Source organism: Saccopteryx leptura, chromosome 4 (assembly GCF_036850995.1).
Source record: "Saccopteryx leptura isolate mSacLep1 chromosome 4, mSacLep1_pri_phased_curated, whole genome shotgun sequence".
NCBI classification, from domain to species: domain Eukaryota; kingdom Metazoa; phylum Chordata; class Mammalia; order Chiroptera; family Emballonuridae; genus Saccopteryx; species Saccopteryx leptura.
In genome coordinates this window covers 131,200,996-131,228,147 of record NC_089506.1, presented here as the reverse complement: position 1 = coordinate 131,228,147, position 27,152 = coordinate 131,200,996, and the positions used below count along the sequence as shown (strand labels likewise).

At 42.4% G+C, this 27,152-nt stretch overlaps 1 protein-coding gene and 1 non-coding gene across 2 annotated transcripts in view; one reads left to right on the top strand and one right to left on the bottom strand.

The window, feature by feature from the left end:
* The window catches only part of TBCA (tubulin folding cofactor A), a 108,075-nt gene that overhangs the window by 57,611 nt on the left and 23,312 nt on the right, over nucleotides 1–27,152 (bottom strand). The gene's annotated exons all lie outside the window — the stretch shown is intronic.
* TRNAT-UGU (transfer RNA threonine (anticodon UGU)) lies at nucleotides 22,860–22,935 on the top strand. The gene has a single exon. It is a non-coding gene; the product is annotated as a tRNA-Thr (tRNA).

Below are 27,152 nucleotides of genomic sequence, written 5' to 3'. Positions count from 1 at the left end.
TGGCAGGCGGTACTCCTTGGTGTTATTCACACACCAAGGGATGGGTAATTGCAAAGGGGAATGTGATGCGTGTCCTCGCAACACTGCCTTCACAACCCTGATCCGCAGCCGGAACTCCCTGGCTGTATCTTCCAATCACAGTCCTTGTAAGACATCTACCCCCAAAATATATTCAGGAATAAGAGATATATACACCTTATATGGCTTAGGAGGCAGTCTTCCTATCCCCAATGGAATAGTTATTGACTTGAACAGTTTGGCCCCCATAACCGTCAATGGCCACTGGGGTCCCAGCAAACCGCTCTGGGTTCCCATAGAGGAGGGAACATTCTGCACCTGTATCCACCAAGGCCAACACCCGTTGTACATTGGAAGGGGACAAGTGGATAGCCAGTTCCACATGTGGCCTCCGGTCTCCGCCCATCCCCGTTAGACGGGTCCCTCGGCCTTTTTCCTATTCAAACTGGTACATTGGGTCTTGGGAGTTCTCCTCTCCCTCGGCCGTCTCGATCATATAATCTTGTAACCGAGCTGCCTGCGCACCAAACGTTTTATTGGTAGCTGCTGGGGCCCTTCCTCTCAGTGGCTGGAACTTCTGTTCTGGTTTAAGCTGCCGCCAAAATTCCAAAAGAATTTTATTAGACTGGCCATCCAATTTCCCCTTATCTGCTCCAGCTACAATCAAATCTACCCACATCTGTGTTTGGGTAACCTTTATAGGCCCGTTTCCCTTGTTAGTTGGGGGGGGGGGGGGGGACATATGCAGCAGCCCTCACTGCTTTATGATCCCAAGCGGCCTCCAGCTGTACCAAATCTGCTACCATCAGTGTAACTGCATTGATGGGCTGCCCCACATAGGGGCCCAGGATAGCCACAAGTGACCCAAAAAGGGTTGGCAGGGTGCTAGCAGAATAAATGCCCTCATTTTTGCCGTAAACTCTTCCTCGTCTGGCCCACGGGACCCAGGGTTGAAAACAGCATTCCTCATACCTAGTTCCTGAAGGACCTTTACTACCTCACTGTAACACTGCCACCAACTCATTGCCCCTGGCAATTCTCCAGCATTCTGCCAGACCATACGAATGGCAGCCATCACCCATTCTAATAGGGTATGGTCTCCTGGGTTGCCATGGGAGTTCTGAAGATACTGCCTCAAGGAGGAGTGTGTGGTAATGGCGGCCAATTTCTCCATCTCTGCCCGGAGATCACGATGCCATCCACTCCTATATCCTATAATCCTAGTAACCAGGCTACCAGGGATTCAGTAGGTTTCTGCCTAAATTGTGCCCTCAACTCCATCAGCTCTGCCTGGGTATAGGGCCGGACCACTGAGTGCTCCATTATCTGGGCAGGAGGCTGTGGCTGCCCCTGAGGGACTCTTCGCTGATAAGTTTTTACCTTCTTGGCAACCACTGGTTGGGCTCTCAGTGTGTGTATGGCAGCTTCAGCTTGAGCCTTCTCATTCTCTGAAGAGGTGTTGCAAGCGCCTGCTCCGCTGACTCTAAGCCAATCCACCATCTCGGATGCTGCTGCTCCTTTGGCGACCGTTTAGGCTCCTGTGGCTGCTGGCTCTTGGCCAGAAGCTGAGACTCGAGCTCTTGAATCTGCAGTTGTTTCTCCAACAACTGCCAGTGCAAACATTCAGCTTCTATGGTAAACTGCAACTCAGGAACCCGTAATTTCTTTTCCAGTGCTTGCTCCAATTCCAGCCTTTTCTGCTGTTAGATTTGCAATTCATGCTGAAGCTTTTGACCGTGGGCAGCTTCTCACACAGAACTCCAGGCTTCCTCTTGAGTAAAAAACAACCAGCCCACCGTCCCTAAAAGAACAGCCATGGGGAGCCAGAGCAGCAACCAGTCCTCCCCCTCAAGGGTGGCGGCCCCATACCAATCTCCGAATTCTTGGGAGCTGTCTGGTCCAGTAAGACAAAAGTTATCCCTGAGGCAGTTATAGATAAGATCCAAGCATAGCTCATGCCCACTATGGTAAAACAGTTACAGGAATTCTTGGGTTTCTTGGGGTATTGGCAAGCATTTATACCCCATTTGGCTCAGTTTCTACGTCCCTTGTACAACCTTATTTGGAAGGGGGGTCGTTGGGATTGGACTGAGCAGGCGCAGGGTTCATCTGCAGCAGGTAAGAGAGCTGTCAAGGTGGCACAGGCCTTGAATATGTTTGATCCTGCCAGGCCCTGTGAGCTGGATGTTCATGTAACCTTGGAGGGGTTTGGATGGGGCTTGTGGCAACGGACAGAGCGCTTACGGCAACCTATTGGGTTTTGGTCCCAATTGTGAAAAGGCACTGAAGTCCATTACTCATTAGTGGAGAAGCACCTGGCAGCTGTGTATGCTGCCCTCCTGGCCACTGAGAGTATTATAACTACAACTTCAGTTATGGTCAAGACAACATACCCTATTGCAGGATGGGTGAGAGATTAGGTGACCAAACCACTTAGTGGTATGGCCCAAATGTCCACCCTGGCCAAGTGGGGTGCCTACCTGCAGCAACGCTGTGCTCTTAGCACCAGCCCATTGAGGGCAGAACTGCAGGAAGTTTTGGGTCCAGTCACCTATGTGACTTTAGAGTCAGGTGCAGCTGGGGCTCAGGAGGCAGAACCTGAAGTCAGTCCCTACCAGGAGGGGCGGGTGCCCATCCCCGAGGATGTCTGGTATACTGATGGTTCCAGCAGGGGCCAACCTGCCAAATGGACGGCCATAGCCTTCCATCCGGCCACTGAGACTATTTGGATGGACACGGGTACAGGCCAAAGCAGCCAATGGGCAGAATTAAGAGCTGTTTGGCTAGTTGCCCATACTGAACCTTTACCTGTGGTGATCTGTACTGACAGCTGGGTTGTCTATCATGGACTGACCCTTTGGATTGCTACTTGGCACATTAACCAGTGGATGGTAATGCACCGTCCACTATGGGGTCAGGCCATGTGGCAGGACTTATGGGAAATAGGACACCAGAAGCAGGTGACGGTATATCATGTCACGGGGCATGCCCCTCTAGCCCATCCTGGAAATGATGAGGCAGATACATTGGCAAGGGTGCGATGGTTGGAGACTGCAGGTGATGTGGTGCAGTGGCTCCACCGGCACCTGCTCCATGCAGGACAGAGAACTATGTGGGCTACGATTAAGGCATGGAACTTGCCTGTGTCCTATGCAGAGGTACTTGCAGCCTGTGAGCAATGTGCAGTATGTTCCAAGGAGCACCCTGGGAGACCACTGGTGTCACCTGGACAGAACCAGAGGGGTCATGTTCCACTGACACGATGGCAGATAAACCTCATCTGACCCTTAACAAAGTCAGAAGGGTACCAGTATGCAGTCACTTGTGTAGATACTGCCACCGACCTGCTTGCTGCTTATCCTGCCTGTAACCCTGACCAGAGGGCAGTCATACAGGCTCTGGACCACCTGAGTGCTGCATACGGGCGACTGCTGGTCCTTGAAAGTGACAATGGTACCCACTTCACTGGTTCAATGGTGAGACAATGGGCTCAAGAGCTGGGGGTGGACTGGAAGTACCATGTCCCTACCACCCCCTGGCTGCTGGTATCATTGAGCAGTATAATGGACTCTTAAAGCAGGGACTGCGACAGGAGGTGGGCACCAGCTCCCTTACTGGATGGACACGCCGCTTATGGACAGTACTCCGGATTTTGAATGAGAGACCTTGACGGGGGAGCCCAGCTCCAGTAGAGGCCCTCCTGCATCGGACCGCTGCCCCCATTCAATTGCAGATACGCACCAAGGACATTTTACTCAAGCCAGGTTTTGGACAGCAGGGCAACGTGCTCTTGCCTGCCCCAACAGCCCTTCTTAAAGGCCAATGGCTTCAATGGACTTGGCCCTGGACTGTACAGGCCTCCCATCTGAGATGGGTGGCTTTGTTGGCACCATGGGGAAAGGGGCTAGAGTTGGACCTCCAGTTAACTCCTTGGGCAACCAGCACCTGGCCACCTAAGGTAGAAGTGAATTATCCCTTCAGTGTTCAGGGGGACAGAATTATGAAGGGCACCTTCGTAATTTCTTTATGGCCAATAATGAGCTCTCCTATTTTACTACACATAGAACCAGCAGATCCTGGTGTATTGGCCAATAAGGTTTGGTATGCCCGCTCAGGGCGCCCTCTGGTACCAGCTACGGTGCTGTCTGCAGCCGCAACTCTGGCCTGTATTCTGCCAGAGGGGAAAGATTTGCCTCTCTTGGTGCCGCTGACAGCTCTTTCATTTCGCCCATAGCTTTTGACTTGTTAATCCTATTGCTGTAGTTTGTACAGTTTCTGTTATGTACCCCACTCCTTGCACAGTGACCATCAAGGAAGATACCTATGGTTTAGATTGTGAAGAGAGCAAAAGGGGTGAAATGTTGGTCAAATAAGTTTGTAAATATGATATATATGTTTGCTCGCTTATAGTTTGCATTGAGTGTGGGGGACAGGCTGTAAGCAGGCTGGGTCGTTATAGCCCAAGGCTTAGTTTAAAGTTTAAGACTAAGCTTTTCCCCACATCCTTGACTGTTGCATGATGTGGGGTGGTGCACTCTCATGAGGAATCCCATTATGCCTCAGATAAGTGACTTTGTATCAGAGACTTCCTTGTTTGTATATTGGATTAAAAGGTTTTGATTTGGCCCTGGCCGGTTGGCTCAGCAGTAGAGCATCGGCCTGGCGTGCAGGAGTCCCGGGCTCGATTCCCGGCCAGGGCACACAGGAGAAGCGCCCATCTGCTTCTCCACCCCTCCCCCTCTCCTTCCTCTCTGTCTCTCTCTTCCCCTCCCGCAGCCAAGGCTCCATTGGAGCAAAGATGGCCCGGGCGCTGAGGATGGCTCTGTGGCCTCTGCCTCAGGCGCTAGAATGGCTCTGGATGCAACAGAGCGATGCCCCAGATGGGCAGAGCATCGCCCCCTGGTGGGCGTGCCAGGTGGATCCCGATCGGGCGCATGCGGGAGTCTGTCTTACTGCCTCCCCGTTTCCAGCTTCGGAAAAATGAAAAAAAAAAAAAAAAGGTTTTAATTTCTATACTATAAAGTAGGGCAGACTGGGAGCTTGCTCTTTCTCGGTTTCTGCTATCACCATTGCAGGGGCCTCCCTGATCCCTTGCCCTTCATGAAAAAAGCAGGTTTTCTGCTTTTCCCTTGTCTTCTCTTGTGGCTTGCCTGTCTTGGTGAAGACACCAAAAAACAAAATGGCCCACCACCCTCCGACTCTGCCATTTCTTTACCGTCTGCTCGAATCCAGTGGGAACCTGCACGTGAATGGCTACGATGGCAGCTCCTGGCCCTACACTGATGCAAAAAAGAAGCTATAAACTGTCATTCCTCAGAAGCATTTGAAGCCCTGCTTCCTGGCCTGTCACCAGGTTGGCTCAAATAAAGTCTTATAAAATGTCTCTACAAGTATAGACATTTCTTACATTGACAATGTCAATGGTCTCTAAGAAAATACAAAGGACATTTGGGGATATAATAATATAAGACTTAACTCTTAGTAAATACTCTGAAATGCTCACATAATATTATTTTAATTTTGCTGAAATACAGTTCTGAAGGTTATAAGCTGAGGAGATGGTATTCAGAAACAAGTCACTAACATGGTAAATGTCTGGAAACTGTATAGCATCAAATTTCAATGTAGCTTTTCTGTTCTTTATTCTATCCTTGTGTGAGACAACTCTAGTAAATGAATTAAAACACAAAAAAATTTGTTTCTTGCAGAAAAATCCCAGAAAAGAAAGTAAATTGCTAGTGGTAGTGATAATTGTAAGGTATTCCCCCCTCCCCCCCAAGAAAGAAGGGCATAGCCACGAAGTGTGGAATAACAAAAGCTTTATTTATTAAAGCGCTTCCCAGATGATGTTCTCTGGTCCGTGAGACAGGGGCCAGAGAAGTTGCGCGGATTTTCCCACCTGGGGGTAATTTATAGCATCTGTAGGGTGGTCGGGTTAATATCATGTGGCAAAATTTCATTGTCTGACCGACAGTTGCTCTTTTTCAAAGGGCTCCTGGAAAGTTTCTTTTGGTGCACATGGGTGTGGGCAGTTCCAGCCAAAGTTCCTGGGCCTGGTTCTCCATGTGACATTCCCCCATTGCAAACTGACCTCATAATAATAGTAAGTAAAGGAAGGTAAGGAAATTATTGTTTGCAAATCTGAGGATCTGAAAAGATCTTAGAAAACATTACTCAACAAGACATAAATTGTGTATTATATTTTCCTTCACTTCCCTACTGTTTTCTATAACATGAAAACAATAGCCAGAAAATTTTTAATTGGGTTCAAATGTAGAGTAACCTGAAATTCTTAAAGACCTGGTAATGAACTATAGAATTAAGGCATTTTATCACACCACTAGACTCAAAAGACTGGCTAAGGGGGGAAAAATGCCAGTCAAAAGTTATTGTCTTACTAAAAAATAGCACATAATGGTTAAGAATGGACTAAGAAACCTAAATCCTAGATTGTAGAATCTATTTTTGACAATAACTATGTGCCCTTTTGAAAGTCACTTAATTTCTGATTTATTCAGGGTCTTGGAGAAGCAAACACTCAGATGGAATTAAATCTGCAGGATTTTATCAATGCAAATACTCATGAGAGAGAAAATGGGAAGATGGCTGGCAAAGTATAAGGCTAGTGGCTGCCGTCATGGCCATTGTTGTGGCCATGCAGGTTCACAGTGGATTCGAGCAGAATAGTAGAGGAACTGTGGAGCCAGAAATGGTGGGCCACTCCATTTATTAGAGTCTTGCAATGGCAGACAAGCAAGCAGGCATGGAAAACTGCTTCCCTCTATCTTCAGACTTCCCAGCAAAACAGGCTGGGGTTAAAAACTCCTCTGGAAAAAGTAGCAAACAATGGCCCCTCCCAAGCAGGCAGGAAATCTGCAATTTGCAATCTGCTGCCCTTAGGGCAAACACAGGCAGCCTTACACAGACTATACTGTACATACATGGTCTCCCCCCCCCCCCCCCGCCCCCGCCAATGCACCAATTAGGCAAAATACAAGCAAGCAAACCTAACTTCCTTGTTTCACACTTTAAACACACTGGTTTGCACAACACAAGGCTAGGAAAGTCCTCAGACAATGATGCAAGTTGGGTCCTAAATGTAGGAAAAGTGAGAGTAGGTTAGAAAGAAGCATCTAGAAGATGGCCATGCAGTTTTAAAAAGGTTTGGCAAGGCTATCCATGTCTCCCAGGAAAAGGAGACTCTGCCACTGGCTGTCAGCAGCTCATGGGAAGCGAGGCCTTGAGAAAACAATGTTAACAGATGTCGGTCAAATAAGTTTGTAAATATATATGTTTGCTCACTTATAGTTTGCACTGGGTGTGGGGGACAGGCTGTAAAGAGGTAGGGTTGTTATAGCCTAAGGCTCAGTTTTAAGATTAAGCCTTCCCCGCCCTTTTAATATTAAGATCTTTTCAATACTAAGCTTTTCCCCCACACCCTTGACTGCTGCATGATGTGGGGTGGTTCACTCTTATGAGGAATCCCATTTATGCCTCAGAGAAGTGACTTTGTATCAGACTTCCCTATTTGTATATTGGCTTAAAGGTTTTGATTTCTACAGTATAAAATGGGGCAGACCAGGAGCTCCTGCTGGGGTCCTGAAATTAGCATTACAGAGGAGAAGCAGCCAAGATGGTGGAGTGCTGAAGGAGAAGCCAGTTTGTGCAGAAAGAAGATGGGGAACAGAGGTTGTTAGTCAAATAAGTTTGTAAATATGATATATAGGTTTGCTCGCTTATACTTTGCATTGAGTGTGAAGGACAGGCTATAAACAGGAAGGGTTGTTATACCCTAAGGCCGTGATGGCGAACCTATGACACACGTGTCAGCACTGACACACGTAGCCATTTTTGATGACACATGTGGCCGCATACCAGAGAAGTATGGGGCCACATGCCGAGAAGGACATTTCATCCTTAGCTTCTGCACGGCCAGGTGCAGTAGCCGAGGATAAAACATTTGCTGTAGTGTAGACACTCTGTGCCAGAGGTCTGTAGGCCAAAACAATAGAACTCCAGCACAGAGCATCTAGTTCTGGGACTTCCGGTTAGGCCGTTAGGGGATCTTTGACCTCACTTCCGGCCGGCGGAGCAGGGAGCAGCAGAATGCCATGGGGGACGCATCTCTGGGGGCCCTGTGATCGCCATTACCAGCAACCACATAACCACAGCAACCATCATCCAATCTACTGTTCTGGGGTGTCGTGGATTTCTAATTGACCATCATTACTGAGATAAGTGAGGGGCAGCTGGGAGAGGCGAGGGCCTGTGCTATGGGTGCCGTTTCCCGCCATTAGAAATAGCGGCAGCCATCTTAATTTACATAAGATGCAACTTGCAGAATTTCAAGACAGCATCTGGGCTCAGGTGTTTGTCAACTTGAGGTCAAAGCTTGAGAATCTGGAAAGGTGCCGCTTGGAGAATCAAGAGGAGTGCCACTACGAACAGGAAATTTGGAGTACCTGGAACCGATGACCAGACACTTTTAGCATCCTGAAAAATATAGCAATGGCTTTACTCACAATTTTTCCCTCTACTTACTTTTGTGAGACCTTATTCTCAGCGTTAAATAATATCAAAACCAACAAAAGAAACAGACTGACAGATGAAGTTAGTAGCGCTTGCTTGGGCTTGAAGTGTACAAAATGCCAACCTTCAATTGAAGATTTAGCCAATGAAATTCTGCAACAAAAAAGTCACTAATAGGCAGGTTGGTTAAAGAATCCCCCCCCTCACTTATCTCAGTTCACGGCACCCACACAAGTTAAATAATATCAAGACCAACAAAAAAAACCGACTGACAGATGAACAGAGAAGTCACTAAGCAGGTAAGTTAAATAATTAGTTTTTAGTTTATTAAATACAGTTATATATTACAATTATACATTTTTGTTAAACTATAAATATTGCAAAATTATGGGGTTTTTTTTCTTGAAGTGACACACCACTGGAGTTATGCTCGGGTTTTTGACAAATTTTGACACATCAAGCTCAAAAGATTGCCCATCACTGCCCTAAGGCTTAGTTTTAAGATTAAGCCTTTCCCACCCTAAGCGACTTTGTATCAGAGACTTCCTTGTTTGTATACTAGATTAAAGGTTTTGATTTCTACATTATAAAATAGGGCAGACCGGGAGCTTGCTCTCTCTGGGTTCCTGAGATTAGCATTAGAGAGAGAGAGCAGAGAAAGGCCACGTGTAGGAGAGGAGAAGCAGCCAAGATGGCGGAGTGCTGAAGGAGAAGCCAGTTTGTGCAGAAAGAAGGAGATGGGGAACAGAGGTGAACAAGGCTGGTGAAGTAGAAAACTTTGATTTTAGGAAACTCGGATAAGTCAGTGGCTTTGGGAGCCTGAAAGAAAAGGGAAGTGTTTTCCCACTGTGTGTATTTCTTGCTTGCCAGGTACAAACTATGATAAAGGTGATGGCCCACCAGTTCTTGGCTCCGTTGTTTCATTACCATCTGTCCAAATCAAATGCGAACCTCCATGGGCCAGGCGGCTGTGGTGGTGGCCATGACTACTGGCCTTACATTTGGCGTAGTCTGTGGCAGGATTCGATACAGTTCGGTATGAAGCCACCACCACCTTTGAGCGGTGGAGTAGAGGAGTGGCTGCTGTTATGGTTCCCCATGGCTGTCCTTTTGGGGGCCATAGGCTGACTGACTTTTATAACCATGTGTGAGGAAACTGAAAGATCTGTGGAAGAGGCTGCCAGGGACCTGCAAACTGAGCAGTGGAAGGAGCTGGAGCAAACATGGGAGAAAGAGATGCCGACCCTGGAGCTGGAGCAAGCACCTGAGGAGGTCAACCAGGTTCGTGAGATTCACTTGCAAATGGAGCAGCCAATGGAGAAGGAATCACAGGTTCGTGAGTTGCAGATTGCCCTGGATGTTCTGGAGAGCCAGCAGCGGCGGGAGGCTGGGGCTGAGGCAAGAGCTGGGGCTGCAAGGCCCACAGAGGAGAAGGCAGCGGTGGCCCGGGGCTTAAGTCCGGCAGCAGAAGCTGATGTTTTCAGTTCCTCTTTGGAGGATGAGGAGAATTAGGCTGGAGTTGCAATCCGCAGTCTCCAGAAGGTGAGAGCCCAGCAGCAAGGAGTACTTACTATGTTCCTGGTAGGTCTGAGATTTTGGGACATGGGGTATGCCATCATGTTCTCCGGAGCAGAGATGGAAATGCTGACTGCCATTGTCACTTGCTCCTCTTTGGGACAGTGTAAGACCTGCCAGGACAGCAGGGATGAGGGGGGTGGCTGAGGCCCCATGTGCGTGGACTGATTTCCTGGACTACGACCGGAGTGGGCAATGGCTCCTTTGTTGGATGGCCTTACGGATTTTGGACAATGTGAGATACCCTGATGGGGGTGGGGGGTGGCTTTTCTGGAGGCCCTCCTCCTACGCCAAGAAGCTTTTCCTATGGCTAGAAAGAAGTCTGAGTACATTTTGCACTTTTGGCAAAGTGCTCAGAGACTGGTGAAGTATCTTTCTAACTGTTGAAATTGTATGATTTGTCATGTTGTAATTTCTATAATGTGCCTAATTTCTTTGTGCAGGTATACCTGTGCTTTAGATTGTGAAGCGAGCAAAAGGGGTGGAATGTTGGTCAAGTAAGTTTGTAAGTATGATACATAGATTTGCATGCTTATAGTTTGCATTGGGTGTGGGGGACAGGCTGTAAGCAGGCAGGGTTGTTATACCCTAAGGCTTAGTTTTAAGACTAAGCCTTTCCTACCCTAAGTGACTTTGTATCAGAGACTTCCTTGTTTGTATATTGGATTAAATGTTTTGATTTCTACACTATAAAATGGGGCAGACCGGGAGCTTGCTCTCTCTGGGTTCCTGAGATTAGCATTAGAGAGAGAGAGCAGAGAAAGGCCACGTGTAGGAGAGGAGAAGCAGCCAAGATGGCAGAGTGCTGAAGGAGAAGCCAGTTTGTGCAGAGAGAAGGAGATGGGGAACAGAGGTGAACAAGGCTGGTGAGGCAGAAAACTTTGATTTTAGGAAATTCGGATGAATCAGTGGCTTTGGGAGCCCTGAATAGAAAGGGAAGTGTTTTCCCACTGTGTGTATTTCTCACCTACTGGGTGTGAGCTAGGATTAAATGTAATGGTCCACTAGTTCTTGGCTCCATTGTTTCATTACTATCTGTTCGAATTCAATGAGAACCTGCACGGGCCAGGCGGCTGTCATGGTGGCCATGGGTACTGGCTTTACAAAAGATTTCACAATCCCGTAGCTGGGGCCCTTGGTTATTACACCTCCTGAGTACAAAGGCCTTCAAGTTCTATTCTCATGGCCACTACAGGCTCTTCAAGAGTTTTCACATCTATAAATTCCCTATTTTTATTCTTCCTATTTCACAAGGTTGTACCAAGCATCATTGTAGACACTGGGGATACAATGGTGAACTAGAGTGACATGGTCTCTGATAGGGTTACAGGTGGGGGCTGTGACCCCCTCCTCCCTTAAGTGGACAAAGGGACACTGACAAACTGGATGTTCCAGGTCACTACCACATGGGCATCTGGGTGACTCATTTGGGTATAGAAGGTCCCCTAGCTTACTTATGGTTAATCCTCTCGCCTCATCCTGCCTCCGTTATGACTACCAACCCCCACCCTCAAATCCCCTGATCAACCCCACCTGTTACAGAACTGGTTGCTTACCTCCGTCTTAGGAGTCAGCCCAGCAGATGACCCCCTAATAAACTTTTCTTAACCTGAACTCGGGTGTCCTCCTTCAGCCGACCTTACAGTCTCTGCCCTCAAAGAACTTACACTTTACTTGAAGATACAAAGAAGTAAACAGGCAAGTAAATACTGTGTGGATCATTTAGGTTGTCACTCATCTATAAACCTATGATAGCTCTCTACTACTTACAAAAAAAAAAAACTATACTTCTTAATATGACATATATACTGGTTCTAATTTATTTGATCAGCCTTACCTCTTACCAATTCCTAGGTCCCCCACACCCTAAAATGCTCCAGCCATCACAAATATTGCCTCCTAAATGTCATATATTTATATTGAGTCATACCTCCATGCTTCTATTCATACAGTTATATCTGGCATGTGATTCTACTAGGCCTCAAGAACCCACTAAAGGTCACTTGTGATAAGCCCTAAAGTAGTGGTTCTCAACAGGGATAATGTTATTCCCTAACCTTCCCCTACCCCCAGAACATCGTGACCATTTCGGTTGGAGGGAGGGAGGGAGGGAGGGAGAGGGAGAGAGAGAGAGAGAGAGAGAGAGAGAGAGAGAGAGAGAGAGTGTGTGTGTGTGTGTGTGTGCGCGCGCGCTACTGACAACTAGTGGATAGAGGGCAGGGATGCTGTTAAACACTCTGCAATGTAAAAGACAGCCTTCCCAGCCCCCAAAAAATAAGTATCCAGCCCAACGTGTCAAAGTGCCAAGGTTAAAAAACTCTGCCCTAGAAGCAATTTGCTATAACCTAGTCTGGGCTCACGAAGCACTCTGCCCTTAATTCTGAGACTTTTGTTTTCTCTGACATGGAGAGTGCCTTTAAAACAGAGTATGTTATTCAACTTCTGTTGGTCAAATAAGTTTGTAAATATGATATCTATGTTTGCTCGCTTGTAGTTTGCATTGGGTGTGGGGGACAGGCTGTAAGCAGGCAAGGTCTTATAGCCTAAGGCTTAGTTTTAAGGCTAAGCTTTCCCCCACACCCTTGACTGTTGCATGATGTGAGGTGGAGCACTCTCATGTGGAATCCCATTTATGCCTCAGATAAGTGACTTTGTATCAGAGACTTTCTTGTTTGTATATTGGATTAAAGGTTTGATTTCTACACTATAAAATGGGGCAGACTGGGAGCTTGCTCTCTCTTGGTTCCTGAGATTAGCATTAGAAGAAAGAGCAGAGAAAGGCCACATGGAGGAGAGGAGAGGCAGGCAAGATGGTAGTGTTGAAGGAAAAGCCAGTTTCTGCAGTTTGTGTAGAGAGAAGAGATGGGAAACAGAGGTGAATAAAACTGGTGAGCTAGAAACCTTTGATTCTAGGAAACTCAGATAAGTCAGTGGCTTTGGGAGCCCTAAATGGAAAGGGAAGTGTCTTCCCACTGTATGTATTGCTTGCCCACCAGGTGAAAGCTAGGATTAAAGCTAATGGCCCACCAGTTATTGGCTCCACTGTTTCATTACCGTCTGTCCGAATCAAACCTGAACCTGCACAGGCTAGGTGGCCCTGATGGTGGCCATGGCTACTGGCTTTACAACTTCATACATCCAATTACTTTACGGAGCCAGTCTCTTCTCCTTTATAAATTTGTCAAAGTAATAAAAGGTATAGTTGTTATATTGGAACAGCAAAAAACAGAAGTTTGCCACACAATTAAGTAGTCAAATTAAAGAGTCTTTATTGCAAAGAGCTGGCGACCAACAAGGGAACTAGCATTCCAAAAATTCGTGGCCCCAAACACACTCAGGAGCAAGCTTTTAATGGAACAATTACATTCTGGCCAGGGTATGGGGAGGAAGGGAAGCCTAGCAGTGAAACAAACTCATTTACAGTGTTTATCTATAGGATTAACTCAGGCAGGAACATTCTGGGAACCTCTGCAGCCTTGCAGAACTATCCAAGGCCACAGCCTGGGAAACTAGCCCTAAGGCCAGGGGTAGGGAGTCTTTTAGAAAAAGTAAGTTCTGCTAAAAGTCTCTTTGTTTTAGAGAAAGTAAGTTCTGCTAAAAGTTACTTATGCTAAGAACATTTCTTTTCTACATTTCATAGTCAGTATACTGGTGTCACTCAAGAGGCGCTCTCTCATCCTTGCTCTACCACTTGCTGGCTGTTTATCTTTGGGCAAATTATTTAAACTCAATTTATTCATTTGTTCAATGGGGATCATTGCAAGCAACTTCACGTAAGAACTGTGATGGCTAAAAGACACACACATGAAGTGCTTAGCTAATGTACGGCACATAATGAAAGCTCAAAAAATATCAACTAACACTGCTGTTCCCACGCTTTGATATATTGCCAGCAAAGTGAAGCTAAATGCTGGGGCAGAAGGTGGTAAGAAATTTGAGAAGCAGAAAACATTAGCATTCAGCAATTCAATTATAAAAGTGACATATAACTGCCTTTCCCTTTTCAGCATTTTTCTAATCACTCATTGGTTTCAAAGCCATACTTTGAATATTTATTTGTAATTCAGAACAATGCTGTAATATTTGTTTGTAATTCAAAATGCTGCCTTTGCTACTAAAATGAATTTACTTTAAGTCACAAACTTAGTTCATTTAAGTTTAGTAACACTGTATTCTAAGTGAAATATCACTAATTTCACAGAAGATACTAGTCTAAATTTTCACAATGGGTATAAACCTGAACATCTGGTATTAAGGAATGTTAAGCTAAGATATATCACGTGTTATGTCTCACAAAACACATATGAATGCTCTTTCAGCTAAGAAGGGACCCTCAATGGGGGGTCGATTCTGGCAAAAAATGAATAACAAAGTTCTGGTGAATAGTGGTCGATATTTAGCATAATGCTTTACATACAGCAAATGTTCATTAAGTAGCTGTTAAAATAAATCCAATGAAGGAGTCCTCAGGCCTGGGAAAATTCATCATAGTCCACGTTGACAATAGTGTAAGTAGCTGACAGGGTAGTACCAATTACCATCTTGTATCTTCTCTCACCAACATTGTTCAACTCTGGCTTATTCGAAAATATTTTTCCCACGGGAAGAAAGACAGGGACATTCAAGGGCCGTAGCAGCCACTTACAAGTGCAAGAAGGATGAGCTATCGCATGCTTGCTGCTAGGAAAAGAATTGGTTGTTGATGTCTTCAATTTTACTAGTCACCTCTGTTGCAATGGTTGTAAAACCTACATATGAAGAATGAATGGTTTTTGTCCATTTGGTTCACAACAAGGAATGTCAGCCTTTAGAAACATCTCAAACTGTCACTCAAGATTTATTTCACAGTTTCAATCATTTCTAATTTATGAAAACAAAATTCCAACCAATTTGGGACATTAGAGAATCTGACAGTAAGATAATATGAAAAAAAGGATTTACCTTCTTTTAACTTTTTAGCAAGCATCTATTCCAGGGTAAGGGAACATTGTTTGGTATAATAATACAAACTTGGTCTTAAAAGACTAATCCTAACAAAAAAGCTATGTCCCAATACTACTACCTTCTATAATACACTCAACACCTAGGCCTAAACCTACTCTTCAGATATTAACTTATTAACTTTGTAGTCATAATAATAAATCCACAAACTGTATAAGGTAATCTCTCATAAATACTTTGCTTAATTTTTCTTTTTGGTTTTGAACAGGCATGAGAAATAGGAATGCACTTTGCATATGTATCATTCACTTCTACGGTCACTAAAATTGTACCATCCAGATCACAAATTAGGTACTGTGCTTATGTTTTTACTTCAAAGAATTATATCAAAGCCCTCAATTTTTCATGTGAAGTCTTAATTTGTCCAAATCACATCCAACATTATTTAATCCAGTCAATATGGTCTTAAATATTTACTTATATAATACAATCAGCTTCTTTAAGATAGCTTTAAAAACCAAGTCAAGTACCTGACCAGGCGGTGGCACAGCAGATAGAGTGTCTGTCTGGGATAGTGAGGACCCAGGTTCGAAACCCCAAGGTCACTGGCTTGAGCGTGGGCTCACCAGCTTGAGCAAGGGGTTGCCTGCTTGAGTATGGGATCATGGACATGACCCCATGGTCACTGGCTTGAAGCCAAAGGTCACTGACTTGAGCCTAGGGTCACAGCCTTGAGCAAGGGGTCATTGGCTCATTGGAGCGCCCCCCTACCCAGTCAAGGCACATATCAATGAACATGTAATCAATCACGAACAGAAAGCAATCAATGAACAACTAAGGTGCCACAGCTATGGGTTGATGCTTCTCATTTCTCTCCCTTCCTGTCTGTCCCCCTCCTCTCTCTCGCTAAAAATAAAAAAAAATAAAATAAAAATGAAGTCAAATATCTATTAGCTTTATATCTGGAATTACTATGAAACGTAAAACATCCAAAACTATTTACTAATCTCTTTTCTAAAGCAATGTACCTAAACAAAAACTTAAGTTACTATTATTCTAACACGTAGGGAGTCGGCATTAAAATTTACTTACAACATTTTAAAGGAAATTACACTGGTAAAATCTTCCCTCCTCATACCTATACTTATAGGTCAAATCTTTAAGAATTAGATTTAAATTGGCCCTAGTGGGTACATCAGTTGGTTAGAGAGTTGTCCAATACGCCAAAATTGCAGGTTCAATTCCTGGTCAGAGCACATACAAGGAGTAATCAATGAATGCAGAACTAAGTGGAACAACAAATCTATGATTCTCTCTCTCTCCCCTTCCTCTCTCAAATCAATTAATACATTTAAAAGATTTTTTAATAATTAGATTTATAATACTTACAATTTTATAGATATTAGTAAAATTTTTGGAAAAATTCTGGCCTTAATATGTAAAAACAAAAACCCAAAGAATAACTTTACAAAAAAATTACAGGAATCAAAATTTAATGTAAAATTATTTTTTACTATAGTAATAACGTAAAGACTACAAAGATCTAAATTTTCAGAGCAGTTAGCATTTTTCAAAAGTATTCTGAAAAAGCACTGACCTATAAGAATCAAATACAGCAAGTTGCTATAACAGTTCGTGAATGTATCAAAAGCTTAGAGAATGAATAAACAAGTTTCAGTCTTTCTTTAAAAGGCTAATGTCTATTAACAGCTTAAAACAGAGCACAGTAGGGGGTTAATATGTTGTTGTCTAAATCACTTTCATCAGTTTAAGTACCTATTAGTTCTTATTAGCAATGTGCTAGCAAGGTGCTATTGGTCTTTTAAAGTTTTTTTCTGCTTTTTAGTCTATTTGCCCAGTTAGATTCTTTTAATAGTGCTTGAAATCGTGGATGTTTTATTTTTGAATTTTAGATTTGCATTTAAAAAATGTTTCAGCATATCTGCATACCAATTCTGTTTTTATCTTATAATTTTAAACAACATGGAAAGTACATACCGTAGTTTTCACTCCATAAGACGCACTTTTCCCCCCCAAAAGTGGAGGGGGAAATGCCCATGTGTCTTATGGAGCAAAAAATACAGTACTTTATTAAATATTTTAATACACCATTTGGTTCAGAATATTTTTTTTCTGATTTTCCTCCTTAAAACCCAAGGTGCGTCTTACGGTCAGGTGCGTCTTATGGAGCGAAAAATATGGCACTTTCTAAAATTTCTCCAAAGGGGAGAAATCAAGATGATCTTCTCAAGAACCAAAGCAATTCACATGCTCTCCTAAGATCTAAATGCAGAACTGATTACAAAATCAATGTTCACAAAGTAAAGCTGGCCAGTTCATAAAACTTAGTTCTAGCATAGCCAATGGTTATTCTTTAATTCTTTAGATATCACATATTTCTTCTTTAAAACTGAAATTCAAATGATAAAACTGAAAAATAACTTATGATCAAAGCTCACTGAAACTAGTTTCAAGGACCTGTGGATGAAAAAGGTGTTCTGTAATAAATCTAACTGAAACCAACCTCACAGGGAGATCATAAATTCCCAACTGAGCAGGTCATAGTGGGTAATCATGTCCCAGGCCTATAAAAGGTGTATCTTTCCCATAAGCAAGCCCTGTCCATTGTTTCTGTGCATCTAGGTTGTTGGGCAGATAAAATGTATTATGCTCACTTTGTAAAAGATAATGCTGCCCACGTGGAGGCCGTTGCCCAGGTGATATTAATGTGTGTTGGGGGCAGGCAGGATCATTGTAGCCTGGGGCTTGGTTTTGGGATTAAGCCTTTCCCACCCTTTTTGATGTGGGACAGTACAATCCAATCATGCCTCAGAGAAGTGACTTTGTATTAGAGACTTCCCTATTTTGTATATTGGATTAAGAGTTTGGATTTCTACACTATAAAATGGGGACGGAGCGGGAGCTTGCTCTCTTGGTTCCTGGGATGATTAGCATGAGAGAGCAGAGGGAGCAGAGCAGAGAGCAGAAAGAGGCCATGTGGCCAGGAGAAGCAGCCAAGATGGCGGAGTGCTGAGTGAGATGCCAGTTTGTGCAGAGTTTGTATCTGGGATAAGGAAGGAGATGGGGAACTGAGGAGAATAAGGCTGGTGAGCTAGAAACATTTGATTCTAGGAAACTCGGATAAGTCAGTGGCTTTGTGAGCACTGAATGTGAGTGGGTTTTGGAGCCCAGTGTGTGATTTTACTTGCCCGCCGGGTGCAAGCTAGAATTAAAGAAAATGGCCTATCAGTTTTTGGCTCCATTGTTTCTTTACCGACTGTCCGAATCCAATGCAAACCTGCATGGACCGGGCTGCTTTGATAGTGGCAGCCCTGGATACTGGCATTACATAGGTTAAACTATTTTCTGAAACTATTTCAGACTCCTTGGAGGCATAACCACCCTCCAACTATCCTGTACCTTGTTACCTCCCACCTTCATATAATCTTCTTTATATTCCCTCCTTAATTCCAAAAAGTATAAAAGAAACTGCAAAACTATCGTTTTCCAGAGCATTTGAGATCTTGCTTCCCAGAGTGTTGTCAGTTTGGCTCAAATAAACTTTTTTAAAAAACCTTGATATATTGGGACGATGCTCTAACCAACCAAGCTATCTGCCTGGGACTCAAATAAACTCTTAAAAATTCTCCACAGGTATGGATATTTCATACGTCAAGAGACCAAACTTTAAATAAAATCCAACTTAAAATATTTATAACAGAGTAGAGCAAAAAGACATTCTGAAGAATTCACACTTGTGAAATGACATAGTGTAATGTAGTAATTTTAGAAAGTTTGCCGATTCTGGCTCTATTAGTAATTGGCTAGGTAATCCTGATCAAATTAACTACCTCTCTTGTGTAGTAGGTGGGTGGTTAGAAAGTAGGAGAACAGGGAAAGACAGAGGGACAGAGAGAAAGATTCTTGAAGGGGTACTTCGTCAGCTCTACAATTTAGTGTTTCAAAAAGAACAAGATTGTCTCCTTTTAGGACTATGTTCATAAGGGAAATTGATTTAAATTATTTAGCACACCTGTATGCCTCATCATTTCTTGTCATTTGTTAACAGTGTGGAAAGAACTTTCCTTAAAAAACTAAACATACGAGGCCTGGCCTATGGTGGTAGTGTCAATCTGTAACACTGAGGTCACGGGTTCAAGACCTGGGGCTTGTCTGGTCAAGGCACATATGGGAGTTGATGCTTCCTGCTACTCCCCCCTTCTCTCTCTCTCTCTCTTTCTCTCTCTCTCCCCTCTCTAAAAATGAATAAATAAAATCTTTTAAAAAATAATTTTAAAAACTAAACATAATTGGGCATTTCGACTTACATGGTTTAATTCTTTCCAGATCAAAAGGGTATTAAACTGCATGTTAAAATAAAATTGTATAAAATCACTAGTGGAATTATAAATTTAAAAATTGTAAAGGGCAACTTGCCAACATCTCTTAAAATTTAAAAGACATGGCCCTGGCAGGTTGGCTCAGCTACCATCGGCCTGGCATGCGGGGGACCCGGGTTCGATTCCCGGCCAGGGCACATAGGAGAAGCGCCCATTTGCTTCTCCACCCCCACCCCTTCTTCCTCTCTGTCTCTCTCTTCCCCTCCCGCAGCCAAGGCTCCATTGGAGCAAAGATGGCCCGGGCGCTGGGGATGGCTTCTTGGCCTCTGCCCCAGGCGCTAGAGTGGCTCTGGTCACAACATGGTGACGCCCAGGATGGGCAGAGCATCGCCCCCTGGTGGGCAGAGCGTCGCCCCTGGTGGGCGTTCCGGGTGGATCCCGGTCGGCCGCATGCGGGAGTCTGTCTGACTGTCTCTCCCTGTTTCCAGCTTCAGAAAAATACAATAAATAAATAAATAAAATAAAACATAAGTGCCACTTGAGCCAGTGAAGAAGAGAATATGCCACCCCAAAATATGCCACCTTGGCATAAGGATAATTTTGAGCTGAAGGCAATTGAGAAAAGCAGATACAAGAAAAGTTACCTGCCCTCCCCCTATTTACCTAAAAGCAGAACATAAATTTGTAAAAGTGTCTCCCCTCCCCTCTCTACCAGAACACAGAAGTTAATCACCAAAGATAACTCTAGACTGTTAGCCTAGGAATGGCACCAGAGGAATCTATATAACAAACTTTACTGATTAGCCTTTATCTTCCATTAGTTCTTCCATAACTACACTGCTCACAAAAATTAAGGGATAAGGAAATGTGCAGATACTCCAGTACTTTCAGCCTTCTGTCTAGTGCATTTTCACCAATGAAATAAAAGTTGGTTTTGCATCTCATTTGCATAATTGAACTTTCTTTTGACCTGTTGTTTTTGTTTTTCTGATGTTCTTGTTTAACAACAAAATAATCAAATGCTTCTTTATTGCTTTATATTCATTTTGAAATTTTAGTGAGCAGTACATTCACCTTCTTACAATTTGTCAGAAACCCAAAGTCCTTTTCCTTTAGCTTGTCATTTCTCCACAAATTTACTGTTCTTTTGTTAAGATGCTAACTATGTAAGGCCAAATCCCCTTTTGAGTTACTCCTTACTGTAAGGTTGGTTGGCAATGGGGGAAGGTCGAGTTACCAGGCCCAAGAACTTTGGCTGGAACAGCCCACACCTTTGCATGCCAAAAGAAACTTCCCAGGAGTCCTTTGAAAAAGAACGACTGTCTGTCAGCCAATGAAATTTAGTCACGTCATATCAACTTGACCACCCTAACGACCCTATAAATTACCCCCACCCGAGAGAATCTGTGCGACTTCTCTGGCCCCCATTTTGCGGACCAGAGAACCACATTCCGGAAGCGCTCTACTAAATAAAGCTTTTGCTGTTCCACACTTCGTTGCTACGCCCTTCTTTCTTCCTCAGTGGGGAAGATACCTTACACTTACTATTCCCATGTTTGCATGTAAATAAAGTTTTTGTTTTCTCTTATTAATCCATCTTTTGTCAGTCTAATTTACAGGGTCCCAGCCAAAGTATTTAGTACAGGGTAGGGCAATAGGAGTTTACAGTTGTGAGCATGTAAGTTTATTCTTATATTATTATTTATTATTACTGTATTATTTATTTTATTACAACTGTAAACCTACTATACCCGACCCTGTATAGTAGAGAAAAAGTTTCTCTTCCCCTAAACCAGCAATTCCACCTATAGGAATTTATTCCACAGATACACTAGAACATTTTTAAAACTACATACATACAAGAAAATTCATTACTGCCTGACCTGTGGTGGCGCAGTGGATAAAGCGTCAACCTGGAAACACTGAGGTTGCCGGTTCAAAACCCTGGCTTGCCTGGTCAAGGCACATATGGGAGTTGATGCTTCCTGCTCCTCTCCTCCTCCTTCTTTCTCTCTCTCTCTCTCTCTCCCCCCTCTCTAAAATGAATAAATAAAAATTATTAAAAAAAAAAGAAAATTCATTACTATATTTTCCAAAACAGTAAGATACTAGAAAACTGTGGCCCATCAATAAAAGACTAGTTTAAAAACAAAAAGTGTTATGTCCATACAGAAACATACTTTGCAGTCATTAAGAGGAACTGAAGCTGCCCTACATATTCTAATACAGAAGTGCAAAAACTGCAGTGTGCAAAACAGTGTCTAGAGAGTATATTATCATTTGTTTTTGTATTTAAAGATATAAAAATAAATACTTGTGCATGTACAGAATATCTCTAGAAGGATGTACATATACACAAAAATGGGTAATGATGTTGGCTCCAAAGGAGGAAAATAGGTTGGCTTGTGGATAGGGGCAGCAGACTTATGTTTCACTATATATCTCTTTGTACCTTTGGAATTTTGTGCCATATCGACACTGAAAATTGTTCAGAAGACTAGTATAAAGTATTTAAAAATACATTAAAGGGGGATGAAGACTAAGACATTGTTTCTGTTCTCAAAAATCTTAAAATGAAATTCATTCATTTTATAATATTTACCAAGAGTCCCTTTTGGTATCAAGCCTCTGGGGAATGGGTCCCTGTCTTCATGGAGCTTATATTCTATAGGAGATTAATGTACAATATTATGGTGGCTAGAGAGAGAAATTAGTCCAAGTAAATCAATAATCACAGAGCAAACTTCTGACGATCTAAATTTTCATATCACTATCCAGAAGTAAATGAAAACAGTTTGAATTTTTGGTTAGCAGTAGCAAAAAAGAATAGTGACAGATGTTAAATGGAAGTATTAGAAGCCTGAAGAATAAGAGACACATTAATAGCTGACAATATTATATAAAAGCAAGAGACAGAAAAAAATTTTAAGTAAACATGAAACCAAATCATCACACAATATAATTCCAGCATTCTTCAATTAGGGACTGAGTTATACTGCAAAAATGTTTACTATGATCAAGTTTTTAGAGATTTCAGTACGCATGTTTTCCATAGGAAAAAATGCTATATCTGATGTTAAGCTTCATAAGTTGTCCCAAAAAAGCCTATTTAACTCTATTTAAGTACTTCAATGTGTGTGAAACATTTCCCATAGAATACTACATAGTATACATAATTATATAATACCATGAATAATTATGTTTCTGGTAAGGAAAAAAATCAAAATTACAACCTGGATATCAAAAATGCCTCTTAATTTACTGCAGTCCTTGCCACTAAAGTGGTGACTCTTCTACCACCTAGGAGTGAAGATGAAAGACTGGAACAGAGTCTGTGAGAACAAAGAATTGGGATTTCAAAGCAAAAGAGGTTTCTCTGTCCTTTCCTCTTCTCTCCAGTACACTCTAATTAAAGAACAGGACTGAGCTGGACAAAAAGAGTTGGAAAGTGAGGAGGCCCTGGCTGGTTGGTTCAGTGGTAGAGCGTCGGCCCTGTGTGTCGAAGTCCCAGGTTCGATTCCTAGTCAGGGCACACAGGAGAAGCAACCATCTGCTTCTCCCCCCCTCCCCCCATCTCTTCTCCTCCCACAGCCATGGCTTGATTGGTTTGAGCGTGTTGGCCTGGGGCGCTGAGTATAGCTCTGTGGAGCCTCCAACCCAGGTGCTAAAAATAGCTTGGTTGTGAGCCTGGCCCTAGATAGGCAGAGCATCATCCCTAGATGGGGTTGCCAGGTGGGTCCCAATTGGGGCACATGTGGGAGTCTATCTCTCCTCCTCTCACTTGGAAAAAAGAAAAAAAAAGTGAGAGGAAATAATTAAGAAAGACAGCATTCTTCTCTAGCTGTGATACAGAGGATCAGACCTTAACAGGACAATGAAATGAAGGGAAATAAAGGGGCCAAAGCTGAGCCTAAAGCAACAGCAGAACTTACACACACACACAGAGACACAGACAGAGAGACCGAGAGAGATAGAGACAGAAAGAAAGTAAATCTATAAAATAACCAAACTTGCCTGACTGCTGGTAGCACCATGGATAGAGTATAGACCTAAGACTCTGAGGTCCCAGGTTGAAAACCCCAATGGCTTAAGCGAAGGCTCATCCAGCTTGAGTGTAGGATCATTAACATGATCCCATGGTCGCTGGTTTGAGCCCAAAGGTCACTGGCTTAAGAAAGAGATAGCTGGTTCAGCTGCAGCTCCCTAGTCAAGGCATGTATCAGAAGCAATCAATGAACAACTAAAGTGCTGCTACTACAGACTGATGTTCCTCATCTCTCTCGTGCCTGTCTCTCTGTCTCTCTCTCAAAAAAAAAGAAAGAAAAAAAAAAACATTAGTGAGGGAAGGGGTGTAGGATATGGGTGAAGGTGGTTAAATGGTAAAAACTTCCTGATAAATAAGTTCTGGGGATATAATGTACAATCTGGTGACTATCATTAACAATACTATATTGTATATCTGAAAGTAGCTAAAAAAGTAAACTGTAAAAGTTCTCATCACAAGAAAGCAATATAACTATGTGAATGTTAACTTACTGTAATAATCATTTTGCAAAATATATCTATTTCAAATCATCATGTTGAACTAATACAATGTTACATGTCAATTCTATCTCAACAGAACTGTAAAAAAACAAACAAACATAATAACACCTGAAAGAAACTTTGAAAAGTATTGTTGGCCTTCTTTGATGTCAGTTCCTGACTACCCAGCACAAAAAGGGTTTTCAGGACCCACTATCCAGACTTCTATTTGCAGGCCTACCCCTCACCCATCAGGTATCCTACACCGAAAGTACCGTCCTGGAAATGGATGGGGTTGCCCTTTTCAAAAGACTTGCCTCCCCTCCACATAAAAGCCATGGGTTGCCCAAGGCATAAACATTATTGTACACAAGGATTTGATTATGTGGTTGTGGGACAGGAGCCTTTTATCTTCTTTCTTCTCTTCATCTGTGGGGAATGCTTGTTTTAAAAGATAATCAAAATAATTTAATTTTTTTACAAAATAAAGAGCCAACAAAAACAGTATTATTATTAGAATAAAATTAAGATGTTTACCAACCTTTGGAAAGATTGTGGATAAGTGAAAGGAACTCATACAATACTGTGGAAAATAAAAATGGAACAATCCCTTTGGAAAGCAATATAACATCATCTTACAAAGTAGAACATTCACATACGTTATGGCTCCAAAATTCCATTCCTGAATAAATACCCAAGAAAAAAATCTCCTATGTCATTACCAAAGACATGAACAAGCATGTACATAGAAACAGTTAATAACTGGAACAATCTATAAGAAATGCCCATCAATAGAAGAATGGACAAACTGTGGTATTATCACACAATGGAATATTATACAAGTCAAAATGGAAGTACTGCATCTAAATGTAAAAATATGGATAAATCTTACCAATGTAACAATGACTGAAAAACATTAAGTCCCAGAGGATATCCATTGTTAAAAAATAACTAAATGATATACTTCTTAGTAATATACAAATAATAAAATTATGGAAAATAAGAAAACAAAGGAAAAAAAAACAGTAGTTATCTCAAGTGAGGGCAGGAGCACAAAATTACTATAGATAGTTATCAGTATTTTAGTTCTTGATGTGTTCATATTACTAATATATTATTTGAAAGTAAATAACTAGAGGCAAAAAACAAATTAAAAAGGGCCATACATGAACCAATAATAAGTATGTGGCACAAACCAAGAATTAAGATTAATTTAATTATGTGCAACTAAGATCCAAAGGAAGAAAATATTGTTTGGGTAAACAATTTGGATCCATTCCTTATAACACATCTTACATCCTCCACCTTTATTTTTAACTCCGTGTTCAGCAATTTTTAAAAGTCTGTAGAAATAATATTCATCCCAACTGTGGAGAAAAAGTCATTACAGAAAAGCTCCGTGTTATTTGATGAATCAAGTACATATTTGGGGAAACTTTTCCATAAAAATATCTTTTAAAATAGTTTTAACACATATTGGGGGGTCTCCATTATGGAAAAATATATGTGAAATATATCATATAAATATTTGGGCATATCATATAAATAATCATATAAATATTAGACTGACTTTATCATGAGAATTAAATAAAAACAATTCAAAAGTCTCTTTCTCCTTTCACATAACAAAGTCATTGCTAGTCATTCCAATTTAAATTCTCCATTTTAAATAAGAAAACATCTTGACTTCACCTGGATCTACACCCATCCAGTCATTCAACAAATGCTATTGAGCACATATTAATTAACAGTAGACTAAAGGTACAGACATGTACAAAACAGTCCTGTGATTCCAGAAGCTCAGCATTGTACAATGCTTCTCAAGGTGTGGTTAGAGGAATTACACTAATGTTTGTAGCACATACAAATTCTGGGATCCTGCCCTATACTTAAAGAACTAGAATTTTAAAGGGGACAGCCTGGGTAAAATGTCTTTTTAAAGGTGTTCTGACCAGATGGCTCGGTTTGTTAAAGCATCATCCCAAAGCACAGAGGTTGCCGGTTCAATCCCCAGTCAAGGCATATGCAGGAACAGATGGATGTTCCTGTCTCTCTCCCTTCCTCTCTCTCCAAAATCATTAAAATAAACATTTAAAAAAATAAATGAATGAATGAATGAAGATAATGGATTCTTTTACATAATAAGGTTGTGGTTTTCAAACTCTTGGGTCTCAAAATAACTTAATACTTTTTAGATTCAAATTCCACAGGTTAAGGCAGTGGTTCTCAAACTTTTTGAAGTTAGGGAGCAGCCTGACCTGTGGTGGTGCAGTGGGATAAAGCGTCGACCTGGAAGTGCTGAGGTCGCCGGTTCGAAACCCTGGGCTTGCCTGGTCAAGGCACATACGGGAGTTGATGCTTCCTGCTCCTCCCCCCCTTCTCTCTCTCTGTTTCTCCTCTCTCTCTCTCCCTGTCTCTCCCTCTCCTCTCTAAAATGAATAAATAAATAAATTAAAAAAAAAAAAAAAGAAATGAAGTTAGGGAGCATTCAAAATCCTGCAAATAATTGTAGGCGCACTAATACAAATTTCTGAGAAATGTTATAATAATTAAGTCAAATATTAAAAAAATATATAGCGTGCGGAGGACCCGGGTTCGATTCCGGCCAGGGCACACAGGAGAAGCGCCCATTTGCTTCTCCACCCCTCCGCCGCGCTTTCCTCTCTGTCTCTCTCTTCCCCTCCCGCAGCCAAGGCTCCATTGGAGCAAAGATGGCCCGGGCGCTGGGGATGGCTCTGTGGCCTCTGCCCCAGGCGCTAGAGTGGCTCTGGTCGCAACATGGCGACGCCCAGGATGGGCAGAGCATCGCCCCCTGGTGGGCAGAGCGTCGCCCCATGGTGGGCGTGCCGGGTGGATCCCGGTCGGGCGCATGCGGGAGTCTGTCTGACTGTCTCTCCCTGTTTCCAGCTTCAGAAAAAATGCAAAAAAAAAAAATATATATATATATATATATAAAGTCCAAGTGTGCTTTTATGGTAATTAAATAAAATAAATAAGATAAAATTAAATTTATTCTGACATTAAAAAACATTTTTATGTTACATATTTTGAGCTATGCTTTTTAGAATTCATAAAAAAGAGGAGTTAAAAAATAAAAATAGACAAAAAAGTTATCTTTTTATATATACAGATACAGTCTTAGTAAGATTTAGTAAATTTGGCAGGTCCCGGCACTAATGTGTTAAGTTTTTTCATTCTTGTGTTTATGAGAAACATAAGCCTTAT